The sequence below is a fragment of the Eufriesea mexicana genome, unplaced genomic scaffold (assembly GCF_001483705.2).
Source record: "Eufriesea mexicana isolate 0111107269 unplaced genomic scaffold, ASM148370v2 scaffold1447, whole genome shotgun sequence".
NCBI lineage: Eukaryota > Metazoa > Arthropoda > Insecta > Hymenoptera > Apidae > Eufriesea > Eufriesea mexicana.
In genome coordinates this window covers 1,162,845-1,175,656 of record NW_016909550.1, presented here as the reverse complement: position 1 = coordinate 1,175,656, position 12,812 = coordinate 1,162,845, and the positions used below count along the sequence as shown (strand labels likewise).

General features: G+C 27.1%; 1 protein-coding gene across 1 annotated transcript in view; it reads left to right on the top strand.

The window, feature by feature from the left end:
- Positions 1-5,215: 5,215 nt before the first annotated feature.
- Positions 5,216-12,812, top strand: part of LOC108548206 (sphingomyelin phosphodiesterase) — a 93,028-nt gene continuing 85,431 nt past the window's right edge. Inside the window, exon 1 of the mRNA XM_017901030.1 lies at positions 5,216-5,565. The gene's annotated coding sequence lies outside the window, so the exon portion shown is untranslated. The remainder of the gene's footprint in view (positions 5,566-12,812) is intronic.

The following is a 12,812-nucleotide window of genomic DNA, read 5'->3' as shown; positions in this document are numbered from 1 at the left end:
ATCGATAGTTATCAAGTGGCATTGTAGCCTAACGACAACACCCGAAAATTGTCACCAGCGTGAGAATTTTCGGATGTCGCTATTAGGTCGCAACGACACGTGATAAATATTCGCAATAAATCTATAATTAAGGCAATAATAAAACTCTAATCATAAATATCTCGAAAACTATGGAGTAGTTGCCTTTATAATGATATATTTTCTTCAACTGGATAACTAAATCTACAAAGTTTCAACTAAATCTATGACCTGAAGGACTTGCGCTCTCCTTGTAAATTAGATAAAGTATCTTTGATACGGTGTACTGCCAATAATCCCTTCTGAACTAGTAGTAGATAATAAATTGTGTGCGCGATGTACCTATTCAGAGAAGCAATTACAATTCTACTCATGTTCCACAGAAAAGTGATCGTCACTCTGGCATACATGATCAACAGAAGGGCCACTACGACTCGTGAGAAAGATTCCTTTGTTAAGACCCACTGTAGGGAGATCAGTGATTCGTAGTCTATCTCTTTTTACACACATTTACGATCCTAGTAGAATCACTACTCGGTATATTCATATAATAGCTTTAATGGCGAGACTTATATGGCGGAGGAGGTTAGTTTGAAACAGGACTGATTTTGACGTACTCAAAAATTAGCGATACTTTAAAAGATCACCGAAGGAAAAGTAATCGCTTGATTAATATAAGTTTTTGTGGCTAGTTTCATCATATTAAAGGCTATGTAAGACAACATTAAATTTAAAAAAAAGTCCCTTATTTAGTTTTGTGACGTTATCATTCTAAAATAATTTTTTTCAGTATGGTTTTTTGGTCTGCAGGATTTCAACCAAATAGGGTTAGTGACATAAAAAAATTGAGAAAGACTCGAAACTACGACGTATTCTCTAGGCATTGACGTTCCAACATATCAATATTTTTGAAAATTAACAAAACGACAGCTGTTTATATTTGATGTATCGAATTTTTACGAAAAATTTCGTTGTTTTTTGTTAATAACATGAAATTGTTAATAATGTAAAAAAATCGTTTGTAATGGCGCTAAATAAACTTTTCTCGGATTTAAACGCTAAATAGTATTATAAAAATTTCATTTTAATTTTCGATCAATCCACCCAAAGCGAACCAAAAGTAGACAAAAGTAGACCATAAGTATATAATATCGACTTTTAGACTTTTCTAATATTACTGATTTTGATATATAAAATCGACTTTTTCAAAATTTCAAACAATCCTTTCAATAAACCCTTAAAGCCAGGATTTCGATTGTGGCGAGACCTGGGAATTGGCAACGGTTCACAAGGGTTTGTTTGATAATTTGACATAAATAAATTTCATTCGAGAATTCGAAAGATTTCTTAATAAATACATCTTTGTCAAATGATGATAAACTAAAAGCTATATAATGCTTGCTATATATACTTATTATTTAAACTTTATTTGTTTTGCATCCTATTTGCAAGTATTATTTTTTAGTTTCACAGAATTTCGTGACGCTTTATTATATATTGTGACAACTACTGCAATCTGGTAACGATAACATTTTTTATAAATCGAAACGTATTTTTAGTTCAAAAACAGTATACTTTAGTTGCATCACAGACCAGTTATCTGTAATAATATTTTGAAAGATTGTCCACGCATCGCTGTTGCAGCAAGACCTAGATCAGTAGACTCATCTAAATGCTATTATCATTAACAGATCCACCAATCGGTATGGTGTTGGGCAGGCCTCTCTATGACCACGTTTTGGAAAAACATGCTTTCAAGTTCCGTGTATATTTGTACGATTTATGCTCAGAATATATCAGCTGTGGATTCAATAAGCAATACCTTTATTAATTCATGCCAACATATTTAATTGGTATTTTTAATTTTATATAATGTTTAATATCATATTTTTAATTCAATAAAATAATTAATGTAATTTTTTAAAATGTTATATAGCGTGTTTATAATTATACAATGTGTTTGTTATAATATTCTTTTCAATCGAATGATGAAAATTGATCTGATTTTTCTTATCAAACCCGATAAAAAAAACTGAATTAAATATTGACTTTATTTCGGTATTCACTCAAACTTGAAAACCGATCATTTATTTATCTTCAGATACTTGTCTTTTTACTGTCTCTACTAGAATAAAATTTCAGGTATCTCGGGTTCTGCTTAGAAAAATCTTCAAAATTTCGTAACGAAATAAAAAAATTTGCTGGTACGTATAGATAAATATACCGATATTTTCCGTTTCGATAGGAATTTCTGACTTATAAATATTGGAACAATCTTCTAGAAATAGGAGAGTAAACAAATAACAAAGATATTTAGCAAGCAATAAATAAATAAAATTGACGGTATCTATTTCAAAAGAATTTCCACTTTAAATAGACATTATAAGTCCTTTGTTTTGTTACGCAACAGCATCACAAGGACTCTCTTTTCTTTATCTTAGTTATCTTACAGATAAGCAAGTGAACCTAATAAACAGTTTTTGTACGTGAAACACTTAACCAACATGCGTTATGAGTCTACAGATTAAAATGTAATAACTGTTTAGTTACAATGAGTCAAAAAATGAATCGCTCATTGTCAGTCGAAAATTGGAACAAAGATGAGACAAACATGAATAAAATAATGGAATAATAGAATACTTCCTGATTATTTTTTGTAAAAATGCATTCTTTATGGATTAATATAACAAACCTGTACATAAAATTTGAAAAATTGCTACTCGTAATTACAAAAAGATGAGTTGGAACAATTCTGTATACGTTTTTACATTACAAAGCTACTTGTTATAATTTTATAGCTAAATACTAATTTTATTAAAATAATAATTTTTATAAAATTATTGTTATATGTGATTAATATAATGTGGTTAGGAAAAGAACAAAGTTATAATAAGTTATATTTTTGTAATTGTAAATCATAATTTTTAAAATTTTTGTAGTGTCCTTATGTTTTATTATTTATTAAACTTCATTTATTTATTTATTTTATTACTTTATTATACTTAATTAAAAATTCATTTAATAATCCATAATCGAAAATTTTCTCATAATCAAAAAGGAAATTATTTGTTTATTTTACTCTTTTATTGAATTTTACTTACCTATTTAGAGTTTCTTAATTTATGAATCATATATTATTAAATTCAAAAGTTAAATAAATGCTTTAATATCTTATTACTTCGTTCATCAGTATTATAATCTCGATTAACTTTTGTGTCTCACTATATATGTACATATATGCAATAGTCATATGGTTATTTAGAAACATTATGTACTTGTTCAATAAAATTTTATTAGTTAATATCTGTTGAAAAGATAAGTTTAGCTGTATAGAAAAACTATAATTAGTAAATTAAAAGAAGGTATGTTTATATACCGAAAACGAATGTTTATATAGACATTCGATAAGAATTGAGGGTTTAGGCGAACCGTGAGTAATAAAAGACTTCCTTACTTCCTTGAGTAATAAAATACTTTAATAGAAAATATATATATGTATATATCGTGGTTATTTGACAGTTAAAACCCATAGTCCCAATAATATCAAATTATGTAAATAACAATAAATATAATATGTTGTATTAAAAAGATATAAATAATATTAAAAATAATATAGTGTATTGAAAAAGCATAAATGATATTAAATATAATAAATTGTATTATATTAATTAATATAATAATGGTTGGCTGATGTACATGGATTACATAATTGTAAGTTCTATCTCCTCGATTCTTTTTCTTCTGTTATCAACGTTAATTAAGATATAATAATAAATATCAAAGAGGTGAGACACATTAATCGTGCTTTATTAAATATTTTTCAAAACATTAGTGATAAAGTGACGAATGTTAGAGTTATGAAAAAAATATTATTAAGAAAATTATTTGATGGTATCATTTGAGGGTAAAAGCAGAAAACAACCATTATATCTTATTATCTACGTATATGGTTATTAACGTACTTACTCCGTTATGTGTACTTTCTAAAAAAACAATGTTCTCGTAGAATAATTTGGTAAAAATTGTGGTGAAACATGACACATGTTTTGAAAAAATGAGCAGCAAGTTTTGTTAAAAAAGTAAAAAGATTATCATAAAGGCTAAATATGTAATTTGCTCTGTCAATATCCATTTCTGATAGTTCCTTACTGTTATAGCAGAGATAAATGTAACGATTTGAAATGTTTCTTTCAGAATTTATATACACATATATTAATATACTGTAGCAGAAACATTCGCTAGCATTATAACTAGTTTCTTAAAAAGACAGTTGTCCAATTAAATGCAGTGAACAATAATTCATTATAAGATCATAACTGATCTATAATATGTATAAATAAAGTTGACAATTTTCAAATATTATGATTCACATTTATGGATTAAACTTTGTTTACATACTTACATATCTAGTAATCTTGTACATATTTAGTGGTCAACAGACAGGTGTCAATAAACCTCTAAGGAGACTAGTTACAGTGCTTCATACGATATTTTTGATTTTCTTATGAACTATCATATGGTTATTTAGTAACATTACGTACATATTAAATAAAGTATAAATTATGTTCTTACATTGACAATGTCCTTAAAACAAGTGCTCAATAGAAACAGTGTTTTGATGATATACTTGTATAATTTATGTAATTAATTAGGAAATTATTTTATGAACTACAAAGAAAAATAAAATATCAAGAAATGAAATAACTGTATCATAAACATGCAATTAAAATTTCAAATTAGTTACATATATTAAAAAAGTAACTCAATCCAATTTATATTAAAATTTAATAACTTCAGAAGAAAAGTGGTTAAATTACAAAACATAATTGCATTAACACTTTTTTAATATAATAGACAACTTAACCTCGAATCACAGGACCGATCATTAATTTTGTAGTACTTCTTTCAATAAATTTTATTTTATTTTAAATTAATTTCTATCGAAATATAATTGTTCTTTGTTTTATTTATTTTTATTTTATTTTTGGTTAACAAATAGAATTGACAAAGAGAATTTAGTACATATGCGTGGACGGTCAAACGTAAATCCGTTGATCGAATCGTAAGCATAGATAAAGGGACGAATTTGAACAAAGTATTAAATTGACGGTTGAGCAGTGGGGAAGAGTGGCGGTGGGGGAAAGGAATGAGTTGGTAGGGTATTGGGGTACAGTCGCGTAGTACCGCTCAGTGCACACCGAGCCTTCACGGCGGCTGGAACGATAATAGTGTGTGGTGAGAGTAAATATCCACGCGCATGAAAATACCAGGAGTGGTGGAGAGAAGGAGAGTTGTCTTCCGTTCAGCATCGTGTTGTGCGGAGAACACGTGTGCGTGCGCGCTTGTTGCTGGTGATCTAGAAAACGCGCGGAACGTCCGGGTGAATCTTGTCATGTTCCAAAACTAATTTAATACGGCAAATACACAGTTCCTTAGTTTTTTCGACAACGTTTTTCGATCCGTTAATTGTTTCTTCGATTGCTGCACTTTTGAAAGTTTCTTTATGCCCCACAAGACACCTTATTTTAAAATTCAACTTCAAAATTCGTAAGTATTCCTAATTGTAAGTTGCTAGTTTTTATCCAAATTAAAGTTCTTTTCTATATTAAAATAGTGGGTGTAATATAATGATATGTAAGATCGTAACCGATATAATCGAAATGAAGAAAGATATAACGTAACAATTATATTTTTCTTTAAATAACTTGAATTACTAACTGCCACTATGAACGATTAGAATTTTTCTTTCATTATCAATAAGCATTATGATGGGACTGATTTTTGGTTGTTAATAATTATAAACAATGGGAATTGTTTTTGATTATAAAAAATCATTATCGTGTCCAGGATTTTACTTTGGTTGCTGGTTTGGTTGGTCTGTTACGATACAAATATCAAGATATGGTATATTTTATTACTCAGCATGTTTTATAATTAATATCGTGTCGTTACTTGATATTAATTATTCATAATACTAATGAAAATTGACATTGGCTGAAAGTAACGAGGAAAAGTGTTCCTGGCTGCTGTTATGATTATGGTTATTCGTAATCAAAATCAATTTTCGTCATCTATAATTATTATTTGCAATCAAATATAATTTCCGCCATCTATAATAATTACTCATAACCAAAGTGAATTGGAATCATTTTCACCGGTTATTCGTAGTCCAAACGTTGAAGGAAAATTGGAATTTTCTCCTTTATTTAATGATGATTGTATCGTATATCAATAAAAATTGACGTTATCAATGATTTTTTCTAATTAAATCTTGAAAATAATTGTTTTTTCGGTCTCTGTATATAAATGCATATAATTCTATTTGAAAATAATTATATAAAAATTTAAACATAATATTAATGGATTCTTCTATTTATTTATATGTGACAAAACCAATTTTTTTTGGTGATTTGATATCATTTATTTTTATGTAATTAAATTATTTTCAATTTTATTTAGCAATTGTTTTTTCAAATTAAAAATCGTAGTCTGTGTTAAAAGAAATTCTACGAATTATATAAGGCTACTTTCATCTATTATGAATTCTACACTAGTAAAAGAACCATATGTATAAGTACCTACACATTAAATTGATTTTCTGTATAAATGCAATTTCTTGTTTATTTACTATATTTATGAGTTATATCTTTTATATTTAATCTTATGGTTTATTTTAATTTATTGCACAAATAAAATCTTCGCGATATATCATTTTGCAATACTTCAATTTTAAATAACATTTATTTAATTGTTTGATAACGCATAAAATTATTTTGTCATATAAAATCATATATAAACATAAAATTTTTCTGTATGAATAAACAAAGATTATTTACAAAAAGTCTAATTTTATTTTTAATTTTTACGTTATTTTATGTTCCTTATTCTCGCAAATTGATTCAATTTCTAATTCACTAAATTTTGCAAAAAATTTTTTGTTAGATATTGGTTCCAAAAATGAAAGAGGAAAATAATATTTAAAAAAACGTAGCATTTGTTATACAACCAAAACGCATTATGTAGCTTAAACTTATTCACCTCATCGTACAATAAACAGTCTAACTCGATGTGAGTTAATTAAATTAAATTCGCATGAGACTAAAATGATATTTCACATATTTTAATACGCGCAAAATTTGTATAAATCCTAAAAATATACTAATTTTATCGCGAATGATGTATATAGCGGCTAATTAAAACTAAATAATTTTACAATGCACATATAATGCATTTACAATGCAATTATAATTAATCTTTTGCACTGTAGGCTCGTAAACACCGTTTGTTGTGTACCATAACTTAAATAACGAATAAGAGACGGAAACTATATTAAAAATAACTACACATGAAATATTGAAGCAAAATAATTCTATTTGTTCATTTCTCACGCCAACATGTGATTTTCATACTGCAAGGGGTTAAGAACCAACCGGCTGTCTGTTCCGAGTTCCCAGTGCTCCCCTAGTGCAAACGAAGATACAACCCCAACATAACCCCTTCCCCTTCTTCAGAAGACTGAAGAATTGCCCCACGTAAAAAAAGAAGAAAAGAAAAAAAGACCAGGAAAGGGGGAATTAAAAATCAAGGATACTTGGTTTGCTTGAATCTCGTTACACGATTCGTTTGTTCAGATAACAGAACGTTTTGGTACGGTACAGACGTAAAAGTAGATAAGTGACAATGAAACCTTAGGATTAATGGGGATGAAACGCGTCTGCACGAAAGGTTTCGCAGTGAAAGAGGTGGTGCGCGTGTTCACTCGAGCACGACAGCCTTCTAAATATGGCATCCGTGTACGAAGAGTTCGGTACGATGTGTGATGAAAACCCCCATGGTCAGAAGTTTCATAAGGCCTTTTCTTTTTTGCAAATCGATTGTATCCTTGCGCCATCAAAAACCATTGGGTAACGCGTTATGTGTTTCGTCTCTTTCGCGTCGATTTCGCATACGTTGCTAACATCCTTTCTAACTGTTACGTCTTTAGATAATGCTTTTTAGTTATTTATTATAATAATCTTTTTATACTACTTATTATTCGACAAATCTCCCGTATATTTTTAATCGCAACTTTACAGAGTTCTTCTCCATACTAAATTGTTAAAAGCGAGTTTAAAATATTTATGTATTACATTTCGTAATGTATCATACTTTTGAAAATTATAACATTTGATCTATAATATGATTTATAATCGTGAAATTTAATGCGAAGAACTCGTGACAAGTTAGATTCGTTATAGTGCAGAGGGTTAACCAAGCTTTGCATAATCTCAGTAAAACAATTATGAAAGCGTAGACTTTTGGAATTTACATTAAGACGTTGGTATACTCTCAAAGAGTTGAATGAAGCACGATTGAACTGATATAATGCTGGTTTCTTTCATTATTTTATAGTTTTTTTTTTTCTATATAGGATAGCTCATACGTATATATAGTAGCTTAGATATTGATCAACTCGATTATATTTCAATGCACATTTGGCTTTTTCAATTCTGCGATTTTCTACATATTTTTTCAGTGTTCGAGACAGTGTTAGGTCGACATTATGAATGGCATTTGTATCGCATTGTTTTTTTAATGCGTCCCATAATTATACAGGTATTTCTTTTCGTTTAAATGCAGTTTCGGAATCATTCGGTTTTGAATTTTTTAAGTTAACAAAAAATCTTTAAAAATGATTAATTATTCAAAAATTTGGATTTTATATAATTATTTGAAAGTGCTTCCATACTTGAAGATTGTTTAAGCATTTTAAAAAATAAAATGTTTCTATACTAAGAATGTTTACTTTGCGAACCTATAGCAAAGTCTGTTCGTATTTATACCGTTTCTCAAAAGAATGTAACCTACAATTGTGAAACAATGTATAATCTTCTTCATAAACTGGTATAATGTAATATCATATAACTTTCAGCCAGAGTTGCTTAAACCTGAATGATGAAAAGAAGAAACAACATTTTTTGGGGGATAAAGACTAACTAGTGTTAAGAATGATTTAGAAAATTTAAACTTTACGACAGTAAAAAGAAAAAAAAGGACGATTTTGCGACAAATAAGTTATTTTACTTATTTTCAAATTTAATGATTTAATATTTCATTAAATTTATATTTTATCGTTGATATGAGAGAGTGGGGATTTTTGTAACACGTATGATTTTTGCTGAATTCACTTTTATGCAATAAATCAGAATATTATGTAAGATGTAGAAAACAAAAAGGGAATAAAGTAAATTTTCTCATTTTTTATTTAACAGACATGTAATTTATATTTTGAGTTACGAAATTGTAAAACAGTAACAAATTTATGATTCATTGTTATTAAAAATGAAATGTAATAATTTCCCGATTAATTTCGAAATTTTTTGCTTAATTCACAAAATTATTACTTGGCTTCGCAAAACTTAATATTGTCAATAATTTTGTCATAATGAATATTTCATGGAATATTCTTTTTCTTTGACTACGAATTTTTTTCTTGAATAATCTTATATATTCTAACTCTTTTAGACATAACTTTTTGCAATGTTTTTCTCATTTTCACCGATTTACTTTTTAAGACGGCTTTATTAATAATAAAATTTATCATGATGGTATGGTAAGTGAAAAACATTAAAATGTTTAAAATTGTTATTTTAAATTATTCTTTACGATATTTTAAGATATCAATTCATCCACAGTTTTAGTAATAAAATGTAAGTTTTCTATACGTATAAGAACGTTAAAATTAAATAAATCAAATAATATTTATAGAATTCAGTGCGTATGCCAATAATTTTATGACCTACATTAATACAAAGAACTGTTACACTTCGTATTTCATAACTGTAAATCGTAAGTTCTATATGTTGTTCCATTTTATAGTTTTATTTATTTAAAGGCTTAGTTATAAACTTTTAAACACGAAAAAAGGAGAAAGCCTTTATATCTTCATTTTCTTCCTGTCTGTATTAAATCTTTATTTTTGCAAATAATTTTTTGATTCATTCTATATCATCATCAGCCTCACAGTAAAGAAAATGTTTTTTTTATATTTATTTAATGTCAAATTGTCAATTTATATAACATTTCCTTATTACAATTACAAACTATATAATTTTTTATTTTTCTGCATTTATATTATAATAATATATAAATATGATCATTACTGTTTATTTGGTTAATATAATTTTTGTTTAATATATCTATTTGCTTGTTTGTTAAATAATTTAATTTATCTATCTATTAATATCTAAATATTGATTAAGATAATTTTTACTAGATGTAGATTTTTTTTTCTTTTCTTTTTTTTTGTGTATATAATTTCTTCTTTGTGTCGTATTTTGTATAGTGGCAAAATATATGTTCTATGAAGTTCATATTTAATGAAGACATATAATTTCTTTTCTTTTCTTTGTTTCACTTATTCAATAAATTCACATTCAAATTCTGAAACATACTATGCATGTTCTCAAAGTAATACAATAATCTTGCATTATGTATGATTGCATGTATGTGTACTTTAATTGCTTTTTATATGTACAAGTATAATATACAGAAATGATTTATTATGTTCCACTTTATATACAGTATTCATCTTTTATGTATTATGATTATTATAATGCATTGATGATTATTATAATCCATAATGCATTGTTGATTAAATATTTGATTTAACTTGGTAACATACGAAATATACTCCTACTAAAATTTATGATAAAACGTGCAGAATAAGCAATTTAAATCTTTCTAGATTTTTTTAAACAATATAATTGCGGGATAATTACAACATGTTCATATTTAAGGAAAATGGAAGTTGAGTTCATAGATTAAAAAAAGTTGGTTAGAAACGTAGTTAATGTTAATTTTAAAAATTCGGTAAATAGGATTATTTTAACAATTAGGTCAAATTACAACTATGTTCTAAGCTAGGTTGGAAAACAGTTGGAAAAGAAAATTCACTGTTCAACTTTGTTTATGACTAGACCATTTTCTTAAATACACCGGTGTATTTTCAAATTGCACTATTTTCTTTTATATCAACGAAAACATATAATTTTTATGAAAATTGATTCCATTAGTTACTCTGCAAATAAATAATAAAATATTATTAGATTCATTCTTTGCGATATTTATTGCAGTATGTTTATGTTTATGTAGTAGATGCTGAAACATTTCTCTTCTGTATATAAATTACATTTCAAATATATTTTTACATATACTTCTTATTTTCTATTATATTGACATACATGTTGACACATGTTTAATTATAAAATAACGCGAATATGTAAAAATAGAATAGTTATAATGGCCATGATTCAATAATGACATGATGATTCAAATAGTAATTGTTTAAATCCATGAAGTATACTTCTAAATAAAATGTTATGAAATATCATGATATAAAGGAACATAGAAAAGAATTTTATAAAATTATGTTATAAAGTATGTTATATACTCTATTATAGAAAATATACATAAAGTATAGTAAAGTATACGTTACATGCTTTATACAAACTATATGCTATAAAATTAAATGTTTTACAAAATTCATAAAAATAAAAAGAATATACTAGAATTTATAAATCTTTGTAAATAAAGAATACCTAGTATGGTACTGTTTTCTTACTTGTCGAATGACTGAAAATTAATTTATGCAATATAATTATATAATTTAGTTACGAAGAAAAAAGGAGAAGAAATGCAGTTGCACTTTACGTTAGTTCAATCGAGTAATTAAAAGCACGGGACCGGTAACCAACAAACCGTGACAGTACAGAATATATATATTTATATATTTGGCACCAGCAGACACAAGCCAATATTAGTGTGCCATTCGACCCATGAGGAAGTTAGTTACAGTGATGGCGTAACGACGGGACATAATTGCTATTGGACACGGTTTACATCCGGCAGCCTCGAATTGTAACGATGCAAGATATAGTCTGGTCCAGTTACTAATGTCACCACAGTACAAGTCACATTTAGAATGGAATTATATGTCCCCTTGATGGATAAGTGCTGAAAGACAAGATTTCAACGAAGTAGTAATGACTGAAAGTTAACATAACCTCTAAAAGGATTAACGTACCGACCAAAAATATTTTTTGTTGCTTTTAGTAATATCAAAATGTGATTAACTGAAATATAATAATACAGTTAACTCTAGATTCAGCAAACTGTAACGTCTAATCAGATTTAAAATCAGATTAAAAATTATCAACGTGTCTATCAAAAATATTTTTGTTACTTTTAATATTATAAAAACGTAGTTAAGTGTTATATGGTAATATAGTTAATATTAGCTCTTCTAATATGTAATGTGTACCTAAATATAGTATAGATGATAATAATAATTGAAGTGATAAAGTGAAAATAAATATATGTAATTACATTTTTATCTAAACAAAGGATAGTATTAATTTTCTTTGATATAATTATATACAATATTTTCAGAAACTGCGGAAATCAAAAGTCTAGGTCAAATCATTTTGTCTTATTTCATAGTCTTAATGTCATAATGTCTATAAGAAACAATGTTACAGTTAACGAGTTATACACTCTAAGTTTAATTCTGATTTTAATTTTAATTTCGTTCACTTAAACTACAGTATCAATTATTTGCATATCATGACAGAATCCTTGAAATAATGGTATTTATGCTTTTTTAAATTATAATGAACTTGATAGTCACGTTTGTATGTACGGCCTTGCATAACGCAGTACGTTGAATAGTGTTCGTACTGATTCGAATGCACAAGTGGAAAATTGGCGTGACATTTTGATGACGACCAAGAATCGTTTCACAAAATATATATATA